The sequence below is a fragment of the Aquarana catesbeiana genome, linkage group LG01, assembly GCF_042186555.1.
Source record: "Aquarana catesbeiana isolate 2022-GZ linkage group LG01, ASM4218655v1, whole genome shotgun sequence".
Classification (NCBI taxonomy): Eukaryota; Metazoa; Chordata; class Amphibia; order Anura; family Ranidae; genus Aquarana; species Aquarana catesbeiana.
In genome coordinates, this window is record NC_133324.1 from 958,245,583 (window position 1) to 958,269,130 (window position 23,548).

The 23,548-nt window shown below is 42.6% G+C and overlaps 1 pseudogene; it reads right to left on the reverse strand.

The window, feature by feature from the left end:
• Positions 1 to 15,673: 15,673 nt before the first annotated feature.
• LOC141126610 (small integral membrane protein 14 pseudogene) lies at positions 15,674 to 16,917 on the reverse strand (annotated as a pseudogene).
• Positions 16,918 to 23,548: the final 6,631 nt, after the last annotated feature.

The window sequence follows — 23,548 nt, forward strand, 5'->3', positions numbered from 1 at the left end:
AATACAAGACCCCGATTTGCAGCTCCCAAAATGGAAACCCAGAGGAAACCTTGGGTTCAGAGAGGGAAAGGCAAAGGGGGGGCGATTTTTCGTCCTCCTGAGCAAACCCAAAAGAAATGACACAATAGTCGTAGTAGGGGGAAGACTGGGGGCCTTCCTTCCGCAATGGGAAGAGATATCTTCCAACAAATTCATTTTGAGAACAATAAAGGAGGGATATCGTTTGGAGTTCTCAAAAGCACCCCCAAACAGATTATACATCACCAAACCCCCAAAAAACAAGGAGAAGGCCAGAGGGTTAATGAGATCCTTAGAGGAGCTCCAGCAACAAAAGGTGATAATCAAGGTACCAAGGGGAGAGAGAGGGCAGGGTTTCTACTCCCACATATTCGGAGTTCAGAAAACTTCAGGAAAGACCAGACCCATCCTCAACCTCAAGCCTCTAAATTTATCCATAACCTACAAAAGGTTCAGAATGGAGTCCATATATTCAGTAAGGGCCCTTCTGCCCCCAAACTGTTATATGGTCTCCCTAGACCTAAAGGACGCATACCTGCACATCCCGATACAGCGGGAGTGTCAAAAATTTCTAAGGTTTGCGATAGACACGGGAAGAGGAATCAGGCATCTTCAATTTCAGGCTCTACCCTTCGGCCTCTCCTCATCGCCCAGAATTTTTACCAAGATTCTGGCCGAAGCTCTGGCACCATTACGGGTCAAAGGCATATCTGTCATAGCTTATTTGGACGACCTTCTCCTATTTGCAGAGTCGCCCCGGAAGTTACTAGAAAACCTCAGCTACACACAGACGTACTTAGAAAGTCTGGGTTGGCTGGTAAATTTGGAAAAATCCAATTTACAACCCAGTCAGCAAATAGTATACTTGGGGTATGTCATAGATTCAGCGCAACAAAGACTGTTTCTGCCCAAAGAAAAGATAGGGAAAATTCAGAAGGAAGTAAGCTTATTACAAGCCAATATACCGTGTGCCATAAGGCAGATAATGTCAACACTGGGACTGTTGACATCTGCGATTCCAGCGGTCCAATGGGCAGGCCTGCATTTTCGGCCACTGCAGGTGTTCCTGTTAAAAATGTGGGATCACAAGCAGGAGTCCTTAGACACCAGGGTTCTTTTATCAGCAAGGGTGAAAGGAACCTTATGGTGGTGGAGGACAATAGAGAACATAAACAAGGGACGGCTGTGGAATCTACCCATTTCCCGAATCCTAACCACAGACGCAAGTGGCGTAGGGTGGGGAGCGCATTTAAGCGCTCAGATAGCGCAAGGGACTTGGGGGAAAGAAGAGAGGAGGAGATCATCCAACTGGAAGGAATTAAGAGCAGTATGGTATGCACTTCAAGCCTTCCAGTCAGAGTTCAAGGGTCAACATTTACAGGTCAGGTCCGACAATGTGTCAGTGATCGCCTATATAAACAAACAGGGAGGAACAAGGAGCGGAGCCCTGTGGACATTAGCAGAGGAAATCTTGAAGTGGGGAGAAAGAAACCTACTCTATTTGTCAGCAATCCACTTGAAAGGGGATTTAAACAAAGTGGCAGATTTCCTCAGCAGGAAAAAGGTGAGAGAAGGCGATTGGGCGCTAAGCCAGGAGGTATTCGAGCAGATAGCTCACAAGTGGGGAACACCTCAGGTGGACTTGTTTGCCTCAAAGGAAAACAGGAAAGTCAGAGCATTCTTCTCCCTGGAAAGAGAGGACGGAGCGCTCGGGGTAGATGCGCTGGCACAAGCATGGGCATTCAGAAAATGCTATGCCTTTCCCCCACCTATTCTCCTACCAGCGGTAATAAGAAAACTACGTACGGAGAATACAACGCTAATTCTCATAGCGCCCTATTGGCCCAAGAGACCGTGGTTCTCTATGCTCAGAGAACTCGTGGTAGAACCCCCCTGGTTTTTACCGATCCAGGAAGATCTACTCTCCCAGGGCCCAGTACACTGCCCCCAAGTGGAAAGATGGAACTTGGCTGCATGGTGTCTGAGGAGCAGTTGCTAGAAGCGAAAGGGTTCTCAGGCCGTCTAATAGACACAATGCTGAAAAGCAGGAAGATGTAGACAAGGAACATCTACCAAAAAGTATGGAGGTGTTTCAACAGATGGTGTATAGACAAAAAATTAAATACACGAGGCTCAGTGGCAGTCCTGGAGTTCCTACAGGACGGGATAGACAAGGGACTAAGTCTTAGCACGCTTAAAAGTCAAGTGTCAGCACTTTCTGTTTACCTGGAGAAGAGATTAGCATCTGATCCGTGGGTAATCAGACTCTTTAGATCACTGAGCAGACAAAGACCGATACAGGGTACAGTTTTTCCAAAGTGGGATCTGTCATTAGTGCTGCAAACTATGACAGCTCACCCCTTTGAGCCACTGGATGATTGCAGCCTGAAGATGCTGACGTTTAAAGCAGTTTTTTTGGTGGCAATTACTACGGCTAAAAGGGTTTGTGAGATGGAGGCCCTATCAATCAGGCCTCCCTTTTTTCAGATTTTTCCGGATCACATAATTTTTAGAATGGATCCGGCATTTCTCCCTAAAGTGGCCTCGAAATTCCACAGAGGCCAGGAGATTGTGTTGCCATCATTTTGCCCAAATCCTTCTAAGGAACAAGAAGTAAAGTTCCATAGTTTAGATGTAAGGAGATGTGTTTTGCATTACTTAGAAGCAACCAAAGATATTAGGAAGACGGACTCCTTATTTATTTTGATTTCTGGAGCAAGGAAAGGGCAAAAGGCCACAAGACGTACCATAGCCAGATGGCTAAAAGAAGCCATTGAACAGGCCTATAGGTTAGGAGGTATGCAGGTCCCAGAGGGTATCAGGGCACACTCCACCAGGGCAATGGCTGCGTCGCAAGCAGAGAGAGCTGGAGCCACGCCGGAACAGATTTGTAAAGCGGCAACTTGGTCCAGCTTTGCCACCTTTGTAAGACACTATAGAGTGGATCTTTGGGCGGCTAAAGATCAGACCTTTGGACGCAAGGTCTTACAAGCCGTGGTCCCGCCCTAGGGGTAAGTGCTCGTTTATCCTCTCAGGTGGCTGTCCTGAAAGACGATTAGGGGAAAAACGAAGTTACTTACTGGTAACGTTCTTTCCCGGAGTCTTTCAGGACAGCCGGGTACCCACCCAATTGTGTATCAAGACATAGAGATTTCCTTACAGGAAATGTGATATAATGAATTGTGTTTATCATATATTCTTGTGTCTCCCCAGCGGACTGGAGGTGCTCTTTAAAGAACTGAGGAGCCAGCAGGGGAGGAGGAAATTTATACAAGCTGGCGCAGGTGTTTCCAAACAGAAGGGAGGAGCCAAGCTCTCAGGTGGCTGTCCTGAAAGACTCCGGGAAAGAACGTTACCAGTAAGTAACTTCGTTTTTTTTTACTAAAAATATGTAAAAATATAGAATGAGCATGGTACCAATATAGATACAAACAATGTAATGCTGCACCAAATTTTGTGAAATACTAATAAAGCAAAAATAGTGAAGAAATTGGCACAAAACCATAATGTAGATAACACCCAATCCAACGTGAGTGTACAGTTAATAAAAATCAACACATAACCATGAATATAATACCAAATCAATCCAACATGTATATAAAAGATATATATAGATCTCTCTCGATAGATAGATAGATACAACCCCTGGCAAAAATTCTGGAATCACCAGTCCCTGAGGAAGTTCCTTCAGTTGTTTATTGTTGTAGAAAAAAAGCAGATCACAGACATGGCCAAAAACTAAAGGCATTTCAAATGGCAACTTTCTGGCTTTAAGAAACACTAAAAGAAAAATAATTGTGGTGGCCAGTAACAGTTAGATTTATAGAACAAGCACAGGGAATAAATTATGGAATCACTCAACTCTGAGGAAAAAAATTATGGAATCATGAAAAACAAACAAAATAACACTCCAACACATCACTAGTACTTTGTTGCACCACCTCTGGCTTTTATAACTGCTTGCAGTCTCTGAGGCATTGACTTAATGAGTGATAAACAGAACTCTTCATCAATCTGGCTCCAGCCTTCTCTGATTGCTGTTGCCAAATCATCTTTGCAGGTTGGAGCCTTGTCATGGACCATTTTCTTTAACTTCCACCACAGATTTTCAACTGGATTGAGATCCGGACTGTTTACAGGCCATGACATTGACCTTATGTGTCTTTCTTCAATGAATTTTTTCACAGTTTTTGCTCTATGGCAAGATGCATTATCATCTTCATAAATGATTTCATCATCCCCCAAACATCCTTTCAATAGAGGGGATAAGAAAATTGTCCAAAATTTCAAACCTGTGCATTTATTGAAGATTTAATGACAGCCGTCTCCCCAGTGCCTTTACCTGACATGCAGCCCCATATCATAATTGACTGTGGAAATTTGCATGTTTTCTTCAGACAGCCATCTGCATAAATTTCATTGGAACGGCACCAAACAAAAGTTCCAGCATCATCACCTTGCCCAATGCAGATTCGAGATTCATCACTGAATGTGACTTTCATCCAATCATCCACAGTCCACGATTGCCTTTCCTTAGCCCATTGTAACCTTGTTTTTTTGTGTTTAGGTGTTAGAGATGGCTTTCTTTTAGCTTTTCTGTATGTAAATCCCATTTCCTTTAGACGGTTTCTTACAGTTCGGTCACAGATGTTGACTCCAGTTTCCTCCCATTTGTTCCTCATTTGTTTTGTTGTACATTTTCTGTTTTCAAGGCACATTGCTTTACGTTTTCTGTCTTGACGCTTTGATGTCTTCCTTGGTCTACCAGTATGCTTCCCTTTAACCACCTTCCCATGTTTGTATTTGGTCCATGTTTTAGACACAGCCGACCGTGAACAACCAACATCTTGTGCAACACTGCGTGATGATTTACCCTCTTTAAGGAGTTTGATAATCCTCTCCTTTTTTTCAATTGATATCTCTGGTGTTGGAGCCATGCTTCATGTCAGTCCACTTGTTGCAACAGCTCTCCAGGGTGTGATCACTCCTTTTTACCTACATACTAACAAGCAGATTTAATCTGATGCAAGTGTTAGTGTTAGTAATGAAAATTTACAGGGTAATTCCATCGTTTTTTCCTCAGAGTTGAGTGATTCCATAATTTATTCCAACTGTTACTGGCCACCACAATTATTTTTCTTCATTTCTTTTAGTGTTTCTTAAAGCCAGAAAGTTGCCATTTGAAATGCCTTTTAGTTTTTGGCCATGTCTGTGATCTGCTTTTTTTTCTACAACAATAAACAACTGAAGGAACATCCTCAGGGACTGGTGATTCCATCATTTTTGCCAGGGGTTGTAGATATGTAGATAGAGAGAGAGATATCTATATATATCTTTGTGGTGAAAAATATACATATATCTATATGATGAAAAAAATATTATAGTGAAATAAAATATTTCTATAATTGTGTGACTTCCAAAAATATATAGAATACATATTGACCTAAACTGATGAGCACATTTTTTTTTATATACATTTTTGTGGGATATTTATTATAGCAAAATGTAAAAAAAAAATTTTGTTCTGTTTACACCGCAAAAAATAACTGCACAGGTGATCAAAAACCACCAAAAGAACGCTTTGTCTGCGGAAAAAAAAAAAAAAAAAAAAACAATTTTTTTTGTGTACTATGTCGCACGACCGCACAATTTGACAGCTAAAGCGACACAGTGCCGAATAAATGCTCTGGTCGGTAAGGAGGTAAAATCTTCTGGGGCTAAAGTGGTTAAACCCTTATTTTGTATGGGAACATTTAAATGTAATCATGAAATGCTAAAATACATAGTAAAGCTACAAAGCGCACAGTGCATTGAACACAATCTTCTAACTTTACAAAAACACCTAACAATACTATATCTAGAGATAATATTGTGGCTGATTATCTCCAAGTGAAGACATGGAATCCAGCCGTATGCAAGGTTAAAGGCTTCCTTGCCCATGTTTATTCGATTGGCAAATAAAGAAAACAGTCTTCCCTCACAGGGTTAAAAACAGTTATAATTTTAAACTTATATGCATATTCTTATCAGAAATAGGTTAATTATTTTTCTACATGGGGATTATGGATGGAACATTGTAGTTAAACATACATAGCAACCTATTTAACTTATTTTTGATAAAAAAAATATGCATACATAAATTTTTCTAAATGGGGATTATGGGTGGAATATTGTTTATAAATATACATAGGAACCTATTTAACTAATTTCTGATAAGAATATGCATAGAATTATTTTTCTACATGGGGATTATGGGTGGAATATTATAGTTAAACATACCTAGGAACATATTTAACCTTTTTCTGATAGTCAATAGGGCACCAAGTGCACACATCGCTGAGGTCAGGTGCAGGATCATCACCATTGTCACTTGCCAGATCAGTGTCAGAAGACAAATCTCCCCACCACTCACTATCTCTCAGTCCTGCGAGCAACTCCATGTCCCTGTCACTCAACTGGTCCAAAAGTGCTTTTGTAGTAAAGTGGCACTTTTTTAGATGCCATGTTATGAATATTTTATGGGCACAAATGACAGTAAAATGGCAGGCAAGGGGCACTGTACAGTGATCTAGTGTCAGATCTGAGATGTTACAGTGTAATCCTCTCAGATTACAATGTATCACCTCTTTGATGTGTGTGTGTCACTTTTGAATTACCCGCCCAGTTCCGCTCTCATGCACCGCTGCTGCTCGCAGGGAACGGAACCAGGAAGTCAGATGCCGGTCGGCGCTCTCGTCGGTGATCTCGCCAGAAATCACAGCGGAGGACGTCGCTGGATCGCCAGGACAAAGTAATGGGACTCCGCTGACAGCTCTGCAATGTTACCCTGAGCGTGACTCGGGGTTTACCGCTCCTGGCAGAGAAAATCAACCCCGAGTCACTCTCGGGAATACCGCCAGGGAGGTTAACTGAACAGTTACTGATCATGAAATTATGAGTGAGCATTTTAATCACCCACATCATGGATCATTATGTTTTTTTTTTTTTTTTTGAAATATTGCACTATGTTTTTATATTTTGTTTTCCATGCATAAATTGGCTATTGCGCCATCACTCGTAAGGAGGATTGTTTTTTCCCCTGATTTTTAGAATAAATATATAGTGTGCAAGCTGTATGATAGAACACCTAATTTTCAAAAAAGTTCTTATTTATTAGTAGTTTCATATTGTAGGGCAGATTGTTATGTACTTATAACAGCATGATAAGCAAATATAATATGTAGAAATAAAATTAATAAAAACAGAACCAGCAAAAACATTGAAATGACCTTTATAGAAATACAACCCAAAATTCCAATAAACATGTTAAAAAAAAAAAAACACTTTTAAAACAGTATAAAAAGGTTATACATCTATAATTATAATATCATTCTTAATAAACATTAGCTGAAGAAAATTACATGAGTATCTTAACATGTACATGTCAGGTATAACTTACTGGTTGGGGAATATGGAAATGCTCCCTACCACTCTATTTGCCTTATGAAGGAAACACGGGGATAACCAGATATATAAATGTTATAATCTGAGAACAGTGTTCTCCCTAATACCAATCAAATGTAACCTTTATTAAAACATTTTTTTTTTTTTTTTTTTTATATTTTTGTTCAAAGTTGTTTATGGCAATAAGAGCTAAACAAGCAAAACAAGATCATTTTAACATGCTTCAAAATAGGTGATTACAAATTGTATTAAACATTTTGTGCTAATTTCTTGCAAACAAACAAATGTAAACAAACAAAATATGTTGGTGGTCTACCCTTCTATCCTCCACACTTCTGGTGGTACCAGTTTCGACAAACAACGCAAAGGATCTGTTTTTCTTCATGGATATTGTCACCGGAGCAGTAAAAGAAGATGTACAAAATGTCCAGCCTTCTGAATTGCAGTAACGGGATGTGAAAGTACTCATGTCCTCCTCCTGTGTGGTCCTGTTCTGCTATTTTGACCATTGGTGGGCTGTATTTCTTCATTTTTCCTGCTACATGTGTGTACTGCTGTTTGTTTCATTTTTAGGTATGAGTAATCCACTTGCAGTATCTTGCTGTGTATCCACTGTCCAACTTTATTGCTGTCAAAACCCCACACGTATTTCAGACCATTACATATAATGTATGAATTTAGAATGACATGCACTCCACAGTCATAGGAATCACTTTGTTTTTGGCAGTCAGCACTCACAATCCAAGTCCAGTCTGCTTCAACAAACTTTGCTGAGGAACAGAGTGTGTGGATGCCGTACAGCACTTTTTGTAGAACAGCGCAGTATGTTTTATATTCCTCGCTTAGAGAGTCCATTATTGTCACTCTTTTAGATTTTAGGTTGGCTACAGCCAAAAACCAGTGCAGACCTCGTCCATATAAAATTTAGATCACTGTTAATTGGAAAGAGTAAAACATCATAGTTTTAAAAGTGATAAGTAAGAAAAAAACAGCGCTAGGTCAGAAATAATATACATTGAAGCATATGTGAAAATAATTATGAAATTCACAATAACTAAACCAAAAATAAAATAAAAAATAAAGTCCAAAAAGCAGCAGTTCAGAATGTGATAACACAAATAAACTGAAGGGAAAAAAAGGCCGCGCTACAAATGGAAAGTCCATACAGTGGTTCTTGGATGGACGATATTAATTCAATCTAGTGCCGATCACCCAGGTGAATCAGAACTTATATCAAACGTGCCACCACCTAAAGAAAAACCTGCTTACCAGCTGGCAGGTAAGTTGGGCAGTTGGCTTATACCCAGCCAGGGCCTTTCCTCATAGGGGAGATCCGCTGACGGACCGGAGGTTGGATATAGGATGAAATGGATTGGATCCTCAAACTCCTGGCCACACGAGACCTGGCAAAGAGACTGCTGGGTTTAGAGGAACAGAGGCGAGGGAATTATTTATTTGTGGGGTTAATACGAGAACTGTGGGTAAACCTCTCTGTTCCTCCCCTGGGATCTCCACACTCTCTGTGCCCCTCCCCCTCAGGAGTTTGACACATTTTGAAACGTTGGCACGTTTGATATAACCTCTGATTCACCTGGGTGATCGGCACTAGATTGAATTAATATCGTCCATCCAAGAACCACTGTATGGACTTTCCATTTGTAGCGTGACCTTTTTTTCCCTTTAAAAGTGATAAGCAATCTGCAAATTTTACAAAGAATGCATGTCCTCCATTACTAACAGAATTGAAAAACAATTACTGGAAATTTCAGATTCTTTAAAGTGGTGTTCACCCCAAAAAACAAAATTCATAAATGTGCATGAAATAAAGGAAAAAATAAATAAATTGGAGAAATAAATGTCAACGTATTTTTGGTTATCCATGATCACGATATTGCGCCCCCCCCCCCCATATCGGAGGGCTTTACCGTGATCATGCAATTTGATGCCAAGGATTGAAGAGCCTCGCATTCATCTTAGGACAAATTATTATAGCCCCTATGCTTTACTTTTAATCTTCTAATCTAATTGCTAGTTAACTTAAATGTCATGACATTCGAGTTGATGCTTAGTGCCCAGAATTTATCTGATTTTTTTTTCTTATTAGTTGGTCTGGTTGGATGTATGATTGGTTCGGATTGATCCAAACGCTGGAGCAAGTGTTCCAGATCAACCAGGTCAGGGGGTCATTTTCCTCCAACAAAGCAATAAGTGAATCAATGGCTTGCAATTCTTGAGGTTCAAGGCAGGGATTACTCAATCCCTCTTTAGAGTATAGTTGTTTAAGAATTGTTTTCCTAGCAAATAATTGAAGATCTTTTATGACCTCAAATTTATCAAGGTCATTGCTAGGACTGAAACTTAGGCCCCGTGCTAGAACCTCTGTCTCTGTGGAAGTGAGAATATATGTGGATAGATTAACAATGTTTAATTGGGTCTCAGAAGAAACATTAGTGGTCAAATTTAACTGAGCTGTGAAGTCGGAGAGTTGTTCAGTGTTTGGTCCCGAAGGATCTAATCATGATAGTGTCATAGAGGTATGTTCCTCTGTGCACAAGATTTAGAAGGTGGAATAAGTGAAATATTAGTGGCTGAAGAAGCAGCAGAAGTAGAAAGAGAAGAACCCAAACCACCTGAAGTGTTACCTAACACCGTGTGAGCACTTTTGTTCAAACTGCTGGAAGAAGCTTGTTCAGTGATGTGTTTTTTATTAGAATTTTCCACCACTGGGTGATTTCCTTTTGGTTTTACATGATTTGTTAAATCTAGACAATCCTCTAGGAGAAATGGAGAGAGAAGATACAGATGAGGCATCAGACAGAACCTGTTCCTTATTATTTTGTCTTGTCCTATAATTGGGTCTAGTTCTAAAAATGTGTATCATTCCAAGTATATGCCTTGTTTTCTTGAAAAGCAATTTTGTCTCTAAGGAATTTCTTCTCCTTAGTGGTCAAAATTTCTCAATTGTACTGTTCTAAATGTTCATTTAGATCCTTCTCAGATTGTGGATATGCCATATAGTTTTTGAAATGAACTAGTTGGGCATAAATGGAATCTATTTCCCTGTCTAGGTCCTTTATTCTTCTCCGATACTCATTGATCAGAAGGGATATCATCTTTCTTGAGCAAGTAGAGAGATTATTCCCCCATTCATCTTTTAAATGAAGTCTCCATATGGTCCGGAGTAGGGAAGATTTGTACTTGTAGGCCAAATGGGTTTATTTTTGCTTTTATATACTACTCAAAAGGAGTGTATGTGCCAGGGAATAGCTGAATTCTTTTCTATTTTTTTTTTTTTTTTTTCAGATTCAAAAATAAAGATGAAAGTTCTGTATCTTTCTGCTCATTCTGTGTTAAAAAAAATCCTTTTTAAAACCCAGACATAATAATGTCCCAGTTTTTACCAGCGTATTTGGTCATAGTAAAAGCTTGACTGACTGCAAAAAGTTATTTCCCACACAGAGCGTATGCATACTTCCATTTACACCCCCAAATACATTCTGCTACTCCTCCTGAGTACGGTGATACCACATATGTGAGACTTTTACACAGCCTGGCCACATACAGATTCTGGGAGCGTAAAATTCACATATAATTTCCTGACAACCTATCACACCTGTGAAGGCCCTGGAGCACCAGGGCAATGGAAACACCCACAAAAAGACCCCATTTTGTAAAGCAAACACCCCAACATATATTCTATGAAGCATGGGCTGAGTATAGATAATCTAATGGGCTGCAGAGAGGTAATCGGGTACTCTTTTGGTCTGCAAAAAAGTACTCAGATACTCTGATGGGCTGGTGACCAATACTCAGTCACCAGCCCATCAGAGTACCCAAGTACCTGTCACCAGCCCACCACTGCGATTTACTAGCTGTTAACGCAATCTCCTCCTCGCACAGGAGTAGTGTGTGAGGAGGAGCACCAGTAAAAGCAAATTATTGTGGTTTATGGAAATTTTGTTACCAGCAGTAATTGGACACAGCTGGTCATGTAGTAAAGTGCCATTTTCATTGGCTCTTCACCCTGATGAGGGATGGGCTGTGTCCCAAGGGACACACCTCATCACTGATCACCGTGCATGCAGTAGCTGCGAGAATGGGGGGGGGACATTATTTGACGCTTGCCCAGAGGGACAATATGTTCCTGCTGGTGTCATTATACAATGCGCCGGTAGAAAACTGGTTAAGGATAATTAATGGATTTTGTTTTATATGAAGGTTATACACATTGTTGTATTGAGCATGGGGTAACCTAAAGATACTAATAGAGTAAATTCTTAGTGGTTATTCCTCTAACACGTGTCATTTTTTATCAAACTATGGCCAATTTTGAAAAGGGCATTCCACTAGCTCATTATTTACCAAAATTTGCACTCTGGCTCGTGTGTAGTGGGCTGGCAAACCTCTCCCCTGACCTCCTGCTGGGAATAGAGCAATAATATGTGAGTTTGTATGTTGGTCAATATCATCTGGTTACACATTTGGGGAAACACTTCCTTATCAGCAGGAGTACCAGGCCCTCATTAATATGTGGTTGCAGGCCAGGAGTTTGCTCTTCTGCCAGGAAGTCATCAATCGCAGGTAAGTCAGAGCCACCTAGAGATGAAAAAAATGCCTTTAAAATTTCTAAACATTTCACTTGTTTTCTGTAAAGGCCAAAGACCATTTGAGACAACATAGACAAATGTTAGCCAATTTGCTGTGTGTGTTTTTCTTACCAGTCGCCCAAGCATTTGTCATCACGGCTGTCCACACCACTGATGATATCGAACTGTATGATGGGCAGCAGGGCTTTTTCGTAATTTTTTTTGATTTTCAAAGACTCCTGGCCTGAACACTCCACAGCTGACAACCACCAAAGCCAGTTTCTCCTTTGTGTGTCTAACCAAGTCAACCATATACTTTTTAACCTGGTGCACAATATGGGGTTCGCCACCCACGACATTAACAGCCAAGGTTATCTCATCCCACATTTTTCTTTTGCGCCATACTGGTGCGAGTGGAAAATTAGCCCTTTAGGTGGGGCTAAAATGAAGATATTTTTTCACCGGTGACATGTTCTGCTCCAGGGTGCATGCTGCGTTGTGTTAGCAACTCCCTCTTGCCCCTCCCCTGAGGTATCCTCTTTGGTGCTGGAAGGGAGGTTTGAGGGGCCCATACTAGCAGCAATGCTGTGTGAGACATCCAGCGCAGATGGTTGTTCGGAGGAAATGTCCTCCCTCTGGTTCACAGCTTCAGTAGGCTTCACAGAGTGAGATGTGCATCTGAAGACATTGCTGGTGAAGAGGTCAATGTCCTTTTGCTGGAAAGCAAGCAGAGCAGACTTGGCAATCAAAACTGAAAAATGTAGGAAAAGGAGAATTACATGCACATCAAAAATAAAACTCCATGCAATCAAACAAAACTAAACCATATACATAACATATTAATCTCTTTCAAATGCATGAATAATAACTATGTGTGGCTAAAAAAACGTTATCTGAATATCTTCCACTGTAAAATATAAATTGCCAAGTCCAAAATGCAATGTAGCATCCACTTATAACTATAACTGATGAGATACATATATATATATATATATATATATATATATATATATATTTATTATGGGGATGGGCTTATAGTTGTGCCATCGATTTTGACAGAGAGATCAGGGGAAGAGGCAAAAAGTTCTGTTTTGGCTAGATTGAGTTTAAGGAAGTGGTGTGATATCTGAGAGTAAATTACTGATACGTGAGGAGACAGACAGAGTGAGCCGAGGGGTAGAGAAATAGATTTGGGTGTCGGCATAGAGGTGGCATTGGAAGCCATGGGAGGCTATCAGTTGACCCAGGGAGGCAGTGTAGATTGAAAATAGTAGAGGTCCAAGAACAGAACCCTGAGGGACCCCAACAGAGAAAGGGAGAGGAGGAAGTAGAGTTATAAGAAACGCTAAAGGTGCAGTTGGATAAGTAGGATGAGAACCAGCAAAGTGTACAGTCACGGAGACCAAAGGCGTGTAGTTTTTTGAGGAGGAGGGGGAGGTCAACCATATCAAAGGCAGCAGAGAGGTCCAGGAGTAGGAGTACAGAATAGTGTCGATTGGTTTTGGCCGTTAGTAGATCGTTTGATAGTTTTAGGAGAGCAGTTTCTGTGGAGTGTTGAGGACGAAATCCAGACTGAAGGGGATCAAGAAGGCCATTATCAGTGAGGTGGACACTCAGTCAGTTGTAGACCAGACGTTCGAGGAGTTTGGATAAGAAGGGGAGCAAGGAGATGGGGCATAGGTTGTTAAGATTGGATGGGTCCAGTGAGGGCTTTTAAGTATGGGTCTGACAAGTGCATGTTTTAGAGAGTTAGGGAAGATGCCAGAAGAGAGGGAGAGATTGAAGATGTGGGTTAGAGAGTGTAGTATAGGGCCAGAGGGTGAACGTAGCATTTGTGAGGGAACAGGATCCAGAGGGCAGGTGGTAAGGTGGACATTAGCAAGTAGTTTAGCAACTTTGTCTGTAGTGGTGGGGTTGAAAGAGGGAAATAATGATTGTGCCTGTGGGTATGAAGTGTAAAGCGTGGAGGGTGTCGGCACAGTAGAGATCTCCGCGCGAATAGTATCAATCTTCTGTTTGAAGTGATTGGCGATCTCATGTGCAGTGAGTGAGTTGGCGGGTGGAGGACGAAGTAGAGAGTTGAAGGTGGAGAAGAGTTGACGGGGACAGGATGATAAGTTGCTAATGAGAGTGGTAAAATAGGTCTGCTTGGCAGAGAGGAGGCTGGAATTGTATTTTTGGAGGGCAGATTTATATTGGTTGAAATCTCTCTGGGACTTAGTCTTACGCCACAGGCGCTCCAGAGCACGACTACGTTTTTTCAGACTTCTAGTATCATCTGTTTGCCAAGGTTGAAGGGGTCTGGGCTTGATTCTGTGTGTAGTGAGGGGGGCAAGTGAGTTCAGTGAGGCTAGAAGTGAAGCGTTGTACACAGAAGTGGCTAGGTTGGTGCAGGATAGGGGTGAGATTTTGTCGTAGAGGTTGTTGATAGAGAAGAGAAGGGTTGAGATGACGTAGGTTTCTGCGGTTAACTTTAAGGTGGTTGGAGGGAGAGGAGGTGAAGGAAAGGGAGAGAGTGAAACTAATAAGGTGGTGATCAGAGAGAGGGGATGGATAGTTAGAGAGGTTGCATGGAGTGCAAAGGTGAGAGAACACGAGGTCAAGGATATTGCCTTTTGAGTGAGTTGGAGCATGTATCCACTGCTTCAGGTCAAAGGAGGATTTTAGGCTAAGAAGTTTGGAAGTGGAAGGAGTGTTAGTATTAATAGGGATGTTGAAGTCCCCGAGAATGATAGTGGGGATTTCAGAAGAAAGAAAGTAGGGTAGCCAGGCAGAGAAGTCTTCAAGAAAGGTTGATACTGGTCCAGGGGGCCTGTAGATCACAGCTATTCTTAGCGAAATTGGAGTGAAAAGACAAATACAGTGTGCTTCGAAAGAGGAGAGTGACAGAGAGGGAGGTGGCTGAAGTACCTGAAAGCTGCTATGTGGGGCTAGAAGGATTCCGACACCACCTCCCTTACATCCGCTGGATCTGGGGGAGTGAGTCCAGAGAAGACCACCATGGGATAGGGCAGCAGAAGATGCAGTGTCGGATTCGTGGAGCCAGGTTTCAGTAATGGCGAGTAGGTTAAATGAGTTGGCAATAAAGAGGTCATGGAGAGAGGTGAGCTTGTTGCAGACAGAGCGGGAGTTCCAAAGGGCACAAGAGAAAGGGAGTCTGGTTTTTGGAAGAATGGAAATGGGAACTAAATTGTGTTGATTGCGGCTGCTGCCAGAGGGTGATGGGTGCATGGGGTACAGTTAAATGATGGAGGCCCGGGGTTTGGGGGATATATCTCCAGAGGTTAGGAGAAGCAAGAGGGTGAGGGAGGTAATATGGGAGTGTGATTTATATGAAGTGGGGGGGGGGGAGAGGGGTGAAGGAGAGAGAGTTTTAGGATGGAGGACGGAGTTGTCAAAAGCAGTGGTAGAGAAAGCATGTTACAAGAAAAAAGAGCTAAAGGAGTAAACAAGTTCACCTGATGTCTGTGTGCTGGTTTTCAAAGTGTTTATCTTGTGTCCCTTCGCTGAAGTGCATTCGCTGAAGTGCAGAGTCAGAAGTGCATTTCACTTATAGAAATCGCCACTTTGAGAAAGAGCCAAGTTGCAAATGTGTACCCCCTACAAAATGCTTCCCCCAAGAGAAGCTTATATATATAAGAAAAAGGTGCCCCTTTGAAGACGTGACCTATCATGAAACATGTAGGGCGTGGCTACGCAGTGTACGCTAGATCGCCATAGAGCCCCATGTAACCTAGCACGGGCGTCTCTGTTGTTTTTATATTTTGCCGGCTTTTATGTTTTGGATGTTTTAAAGATGCCTAGTTGTCTGAGGCAATAAAGTTCCCCTTTTTTACATACTATACCATTGGAGTTTTTTCTTTCTCCCCTTCTTTACCTACGAGTCCAAACGAGGGAGTGTTTACATCAATGCGGAAGTGTCGGAACCATCTCCAGCTGTGTGGTGAGATGACATCTACTGTCCCTGCAGAGGGCTAAATCTGCATGCTTCTAAGACCTTGCTATAAAGGAGGTCCAACGTGTCTGGTAAGGATACATCTATTCTCAACCGTCGGATCCACTGGTGGTTGGAGGTCCCTTCACGTCCCCTTATTCCTTTATACACACTAAGGAATGCAATTCATGAACTTTGGATATGCGTTTTTCCTGCGACTCAGGATGCAATTTTGAACTTTTTCACTTATGACTTTGCACTTGGGTGGAATAACCTTTGTTTGTTTGTTTTTTCTTTTTTACACACCAGTTTATAACTTTATTGTTGGTTTATATGTATGCAATGGTCAATATTAGTATTTGACTTACATGTCGCTGTTTGCTCTGTAGCATAGCGACTTTCTAATTCACTCACAATTAACTTTGGTGTTTTTTATTTATGTTTTTATTTATGTTTTTATTTATTTGTTTATCTACTTATGATAATCATGTAGTAATATAGATTTAAATTATCTAATGCAAGCGCACAATTTTTTCTTTGTATGTAACCGTTAGAGAGTAGTCTGGCCATTCTGCTTTCATTTGGTTGTGCAAAACTGTAGCAGTTTGAAAGCCTCCTGGAGGTGCTAGTCTACTGGAGAAGCTGGAGGTTCATGACTCGGATCGTTGTGTGGGCTAGTTGGCTTTCTAGTTGCCCTGGCTCCTCAGAGACTCCTGGGTCTGAGTAGGTATAGAGTAAAAAACCAATGCCAAGCCAGGCCATGACAATCATAGCAACGTTAAAGCCACCATCAGAAGAAGATGAATTGGGTCCAGGCATTTCTTGCAAGCATTCTGTGTAGTAAGACTGAGACTGCCTAAGCAGAGAAATCAGTCTTCGCATTGCATAGTTATGGGAGCAGATGCATTATCAGGGATCAAAATTGTCCTCTGCCATGTTCACTGTTCATATATGTATAGTAATCTCAGTGCACAATCCAGCCGGGAGCCTCCAGTGTGCCGTTTTGTTTATTTTTATGACTTTGCAAACCACCTGCAAATAAAGCTGGTAACCCCCCAGATTTTTAAGAAACTGCATATACACGCTGACCTTGATTTCAAGAAAAGGTGTTCCCCACGAGCTAATCTCCCCACAATAAATGTGTTTTTATATATAAAAAAATTGGTGTTCAAAATGTATAGCATAAAACACTAATAATGGCACTCGATCCATAGTCTGCTATCACTGATATAATATGTAGTCCAGGGATCTGCAATTAGTGGACCTCCAGCTCTTTGCAAAAAAAAGTCCCATCATGCCTCTGGGTGTCATGCTTGTGGCTGTCAGAGTCTTGCTATGCCTCATGGGGATTTGTAGTTCTGCAACAGCTGGAGGTCCACTAATTGAATATCCCTGATGTAGTGGATAACAACCACCATGTGAGTGTGTACACAAAAAGGTTCAATTCATAAATCACCTGACTGTAACCACATGAGTCCCACTCCCTAAGACCCCTTTCACACTGCCGGCGTTTTTCAGGCGCTACAGCACAAAAAAATAGCGCCTGAAAAAAGCGGCTCCATTCACTCCAGTGTGAAAGCCTGAGGGCTTTCACACTGGAGCGGTGCGCTGGCAAGGCGTCACAAAATGTCCTGCCAGCAGCTTCTTTGGAGCGGCAAAGGAGTCGAATATATTGTGCATAAAAACTAACAACTTTTTAGATCTTGTGATCTACAAGGATGCAAATAATGTTTTATCAACAAATTTATTTAGAAAAACAACGGCTGTAAACACATTACTACACGCTGCTAGTGCACACCCTCCAACACTTATTCGGAGTATAACCTATGCACAATATATTCGACTCCGTCGCAATTGCACAAACCTAGCAGACTTCCAACATCAAGCAAACTTGTTAAGATCACGCCTCCTAGCTAGAGGCTACAGCCGATCCCTTCTGCGTGAGGCTTTCAACAAAGCCAAGCGCAAAACACAAAATTACCTACTATACATAACTAGAGCTCAACCTAAGGAGTCTACTGTCAAAATAGTTACTAAATTCTCATCATGGACACACATTGGCATTTTCTACTTGAAGATCCTATTTTGAGTAAATACGTCAATACACACCCAGAACTAGTATTTAGACCTGCAAATTCACTGAAAGACAAACTTGTGTCTAGCCACTACAGCACTTCTAATCCATCTACAGTTCAATTGCCAAGGGGAACATCACCCTGTGACAACTGTGCTTTTTGCCCATGGATAATGCCTGGACATCATATCTCACTGCCCAATGGTGAGACCTATCACCCCAAATTTTCGGCCACATGTAGTACACAAGGGGTAGTGTATCTGATGATCTGTGTCTGTGGAGCTTTTTATGTGGGGAAAACGGCCAGACAGCTAAGACAGAGAATAAATGATCTTATTTATTATTCAGGAAACGGTAAAATGCTCACAACTATCAGCAGACATCTTGATCTATATCACCGTTTCGAAACTTCATCTGTCTTTTTTACTGTTCTGGCCGTTGTCCCCAAAGATTCCAGAGGGGGTGAATGGGATAGGTTCATACTACAAAAGGAAACTCTGTGGATCGAACGTTTGAATGCCACTAAAGCACCCGGATAAAATTAATCTCAATCATACAGACCATTTCTTTAAACAACCACACCCCCAATAAAAGCTCCCCAGACACACTAATCAGTGCACATACAATCTCCAATTCAGGGATTAACTTCATATTTGAATCTGATAGTTACTAAATACTTACTAAATACTTTTCCCTGATTTTTAACTAATATCAATATAAACAAAGCTATTTAGATTGACAATATCTATGTCCTATATAATTTTTAGCTGACTCTAAAAAAGTTTTTTTTATGTAATAATTACACACTACATCATATTTGTTAATATGCTGCTTTCTCCCCTTTGAATTGGTTTCATGGTAATCCCCCTGGTTGTGGTCTCCTGGGGAGCAGTTTGGGTTTTGCCCGAGTGAGTTCCACTGCACAGCGCCGCGCATCCGGTTCGACTCTCTGGCCGGATGAGCGGCGATTGACGGGGGGCACGGGGACTCTTTGGGTTCCCCGTTTAGTACCCGCCTCTGCTGCTGGGCAATAGGCCGGGCGCCACCGCATGCGCGGTGAGTCTATCACCGTCCCTGCGTCGGGTCATCGTTGCGTGGCTGCGGCGGGGTCCGGCACATGCGGTGGGGCCGGGAGGCGCTGAGCTCCAGAGGATCGGCACCTTCCGGTTGGGGATCCTATTTAAGGACACATCAGTGTCCTCTCTCCTTAGCTAACAGACACTACCCCAGTCAGAGGCACCATTGTACCCCGCACTGTCTCCTAATCTACCTTAGGTAAGTCTGCATATAGCCCAGCATCAAAGCTACTATTTCCCCTTCCCCCTCCCCCTTTCCCCCTCCCCCCTTCCCCCTCCCCCTTTCCCCCTCCCCCTTTCCCCCTCCCCCCCTTTCCCCCTCCCCCTTTCCCCCTCCCCCCCTTTCCCCCTCCCCCCTCCCCCCCTTTCCCCCTCCCCCCTCCCCCCCTTTCCCCCTCCCCCCTCCCCCCCTTTCCCCCTCCCCCCTCCCCCCCTTTCCCCCTCCCCCCTCCCCCCCTTTCCCCCTCCCCCCCCTTCCCCCTCCCCCCCTCCTTTCCCCCTACCCCCCCTTTCCCCCCCCCCCTTCCACCTGATATATGCAATAAGGTTGTCACACGCATGCTGTATTGTTTTTAAATCAATATGTCTTTTTGTAAAACCAATAAAATTTAAAAATTATTTTACGGTTTCATAGTCTGAATACCCATGTGCCCTCAAAGTCCCACTTCTTTAGTTCCCAATTTCTTGTTTGACAGAGTGTTGATCTCTGCCCCTAGAAAGATCATGTTCTGTGTAGGTTGATGATTGCTTTTTTCCAGTTGATCAGCCACCCGAAACTCTGAAGTGTGTTGATCAGTATCTCCCAGTGATGAATCAGCGTATCTTGACTGTCTGCTAGAAGCAAAATGTCGTCCAAATAGTGATGAAATCTCAGGCCTTTCTCCCTTAGAAATGCAATCACTGGAAGAAGGATAATAAGAAATATGTGGCACTAACTAAAGGGCATAAATAATAAGGATGATAAAAAATATGTCAAATACTAAGTGCATGAAGTGCATGAGTGAAACAGTATTAACCTCAATACATAAACTACAGTGAAATCACATAAATAAAGTGACTGTGCATAAAATAATGGTAATTCATAAAATGTGTCAACAAATGGATTGATAGAGGGATCCTCTAGGACAAAATAAAGTTCAATGGTGATCTAAAAGTGCATCAAAGTGGAAAAAAATTCCAAAATCCAAAAAAATGGAAAAAATTGCATAAACTATAAAAAAAAGTTGCATAAAAATGAAAAAAAAAATGGGCCTTTGATGTTGCCCTAAACCAAAAACATTGTTGGAAGCTAGCATAATCAAGATTTGGGAATAGGGTAGGCAGCAGAGGAAGTCTTCAAGGGATCCTAAATCCCTAGCAAATTCAATCAGCATCAGGGGATTGAAAGCTGCTGTTGATCCAGGACTGATTCATTTTGATAAATGTCAGCTGGCCAACAAAGTCTGTGGACAGACACACTCTTTTATCCGTCACAAAACCTCCAGCATCACTGAATGTCCACTCCGAAAGCACACTGGATGCAGGACAGGCCAGTAGCTCGATTTGCATGTTGAGCAAGTTCTGGCCAGTGGTCCATCCTCAAGGCCCAGTAACCCAGTGGATGCTCAGTTGGAAAGGTCTCCAAGTCTTCTCCTGCCCCTAGATAATCCTGCACCATATGATGCAGACACTGCTGATGGTTGCTGGAACCTAACAGCCCTGGGTGCTGAGAACTAAAGAATTGTTTAAAGCCATCGGTCGCAGGCCGCCTTCTCCATCACTCTTCCTTTGACCTAAGCCTGAGAAACACGCTGTCCCGGAAATGGTAACCTCTCAGTGTCTGGAAAGGTGTTACACAATTTTTTCTTCAAGGAGTTCTTAAGATGTTTCATGGCATACAGACAATTGCTTAAATTAAGCATTTATTAAACAGAAGTTCCCAACAAGCCTCCAATCAGTGCACTTGTATGTAAATTTAGATAAAAAAAACAACTATGTATCTTAAAAATACACAAACGGGTGAGGTAATCAAAACTTTTATAAGAAATCAATGTAATTAACAGCAATAGATAATGGCCATTACTGAGGTAAGTTTGTAAACAATACAAAAGTGCACATTCTTTTGTTTTAGGCTTTTAGCTTCAGTTCCAGTCCCTGATTCTCTTCTTCTCCCGCATCCATCGCTTAAAAGTTCTCTTAGTACTCCCAGTTTAAGAGCTTCAGGTTGTAGTTCAGGAAACACCGTCCCTCTGCATTTTCTAATGTGAGCCTGCTCCTCTTGTCATAGATGATTCCAATCTCACTGTCCACCTGCCTCTTCTGTTCCCAGTGAAAGAGTATTCAGAGAAATTTTCTTGCCAGTGGTTCAAGGTGGCACAGGCAGGGTGCATTCTGTTTCCACCATTCCAGTGGCAGACCAGTCTGTCTTGTCTATCAGTGGCTCACAGAGGTACTTTTCCAACTGCTCTGAGATGGAGTGCTCATCACTCTCTTCAGCAGGAGTTCCATGAGCCCCCAAAATGTTTGCATACATTTTCTCAAGAAGATCAGAGGGACTGGGTTCCTCCTCCTCTTCTACCCTTGTTCTCCATTTTGGTTCTGGTCCTTCGTCTCCACTGGCGGCTCTTTTTTGTTGCTCGAACACAAAAGTGTGCTCTTCTTGCAGCCAAGTTTTTGCTTTGCTCAGTGTGCCCCCTGCAAATACATTACCCTTGTACCGAGAATCAAGCAGTGTTGTCAGCACCAAACATTTGATATCCTCCTCCATCTTTGCAAATCGTCTCTCCAAGCTTTGCCACATGGTTTCCCTGATTGTTTTGATGCCCCTTGAGGTGTGAACCTCTGCCTGAAGAGAGGAGAACAAGAGGGTACAGAGAGGTGGCTGTGGAGGAGAGGGGGTACAGAGAGGTGGCTGCGGAGGAGGGGGGGTACAGAGAGGTGGCTGCGGAGGAGGGGAGGTATGTGGTACACTACAGAGAGGTGGCTGTGCAGGAGGGGGGTACACAGAGAGGTGCATAACAAGACAGAACCAGAACAAATAAGAACGCTGGTTCAAAAAAGATGCCACTCCTAGACCCAATTGCAATCTAATGGTCACATAGATGTATATAGGACGGGTGAATACACTTTCAATGACTTGGAATGCTATCTATCTTTAGTTCAATAGGGGTGTGAGAGCCAGTCCCACCATGGTCACTGGACCAATACTGCTGGTTGTGCTGCAAGGACAGAAAGGTTCAAAAATATGCAAATTGGATGGACCAGTCGGCCGTCAGTGGCAGATCTGCACAAACACTCTGGTTGGAATGTAGCTAGCGCAAGCATATCAGAGGTGGCTTTGGAGGAGGGGGGTGCACTACAGAGAGGTGGCTGTAAAGTGTCTATATATAGCTGATTTTTTTATTATAAATAGTTTTGTTATATACCTCTTTAAGACTAGTGCTGCATGTCACTCGCTGGCTGATGCCTCTCTTCTCCTCATCTGACAAGTGCACCGGGAGGAGGAGAGAGGCGGCGAGTGACGAGTCTCCTGAGCGCCGAGTGGCGCTCTTATGAGGTCAGAGCTGTATTGCTGATATTTTTATTATAAAACAGAGGACAGTCAGGAGTCTTATCGGCACTTATCTTCACAGGCTGGGTATAGTGTAGCAGCCGTGCTGCTGTGTTAATCGGCCTAATTTGCATAATCGGCCAAAGCCGATTCCCTAAAAAAAGGCCAATTATCGGCCCATAGATCAGTCAACCTCTAGTTTAGTGGCCCCACAGCAGGGCCTTGAGAGGAAAGAAAGTCTTCCTCTTCCTCCTGTTCTGCCTCAAATGCCCTGTCCATGATTCCATGAAGCGTGTGCTCCAGCAGGAAGACTAGATGGATAGTGTCACTGATGAATGCATTACTGCGGTTCACCATCCTTGTGGCCTCTTCAAATGGTGACAGGACAGTGCATGTGTCCTTTATCAGCAGCCATTGGCATGGTGAAAAGAAGCCAAACTCCCCTGAGCCTGTCCTTGTGTCATACTCATAGAGGAACTCATTGATGACTCTCTGCTGCGTGATCAGCTGTTGCAGCATTGCCAATGTTGAGTTCCACTTGGTGGACATGTCATAAATGTGGTGGCTGGTGGCAGTTTGAATTCCCCTTGAATGTCAGCCAGATGAACACTGGCAATGGATGATCGCCAGAAATGACCACATACTTTTCTGGTCTGCCTTAGAAGATCTTGTAAGCCTGGGTACCTGTTCAAAAAACGCTGCAGCACCAAATTCAGGGCATGTGCCAAGCATGGAACATTGTGTCCATGTCAGAGGGGGGGAGAGAAGGTTGGTGCTATTGTCACATACAACCATTCCTGGCTCAAGCTGCCTGGTGTCAATCACCTCTGAGCCGGCCCCTGCAGAGCTGACAGAATTTCTGCCCCAGTGTGGCTCCTGTCCCCTAGA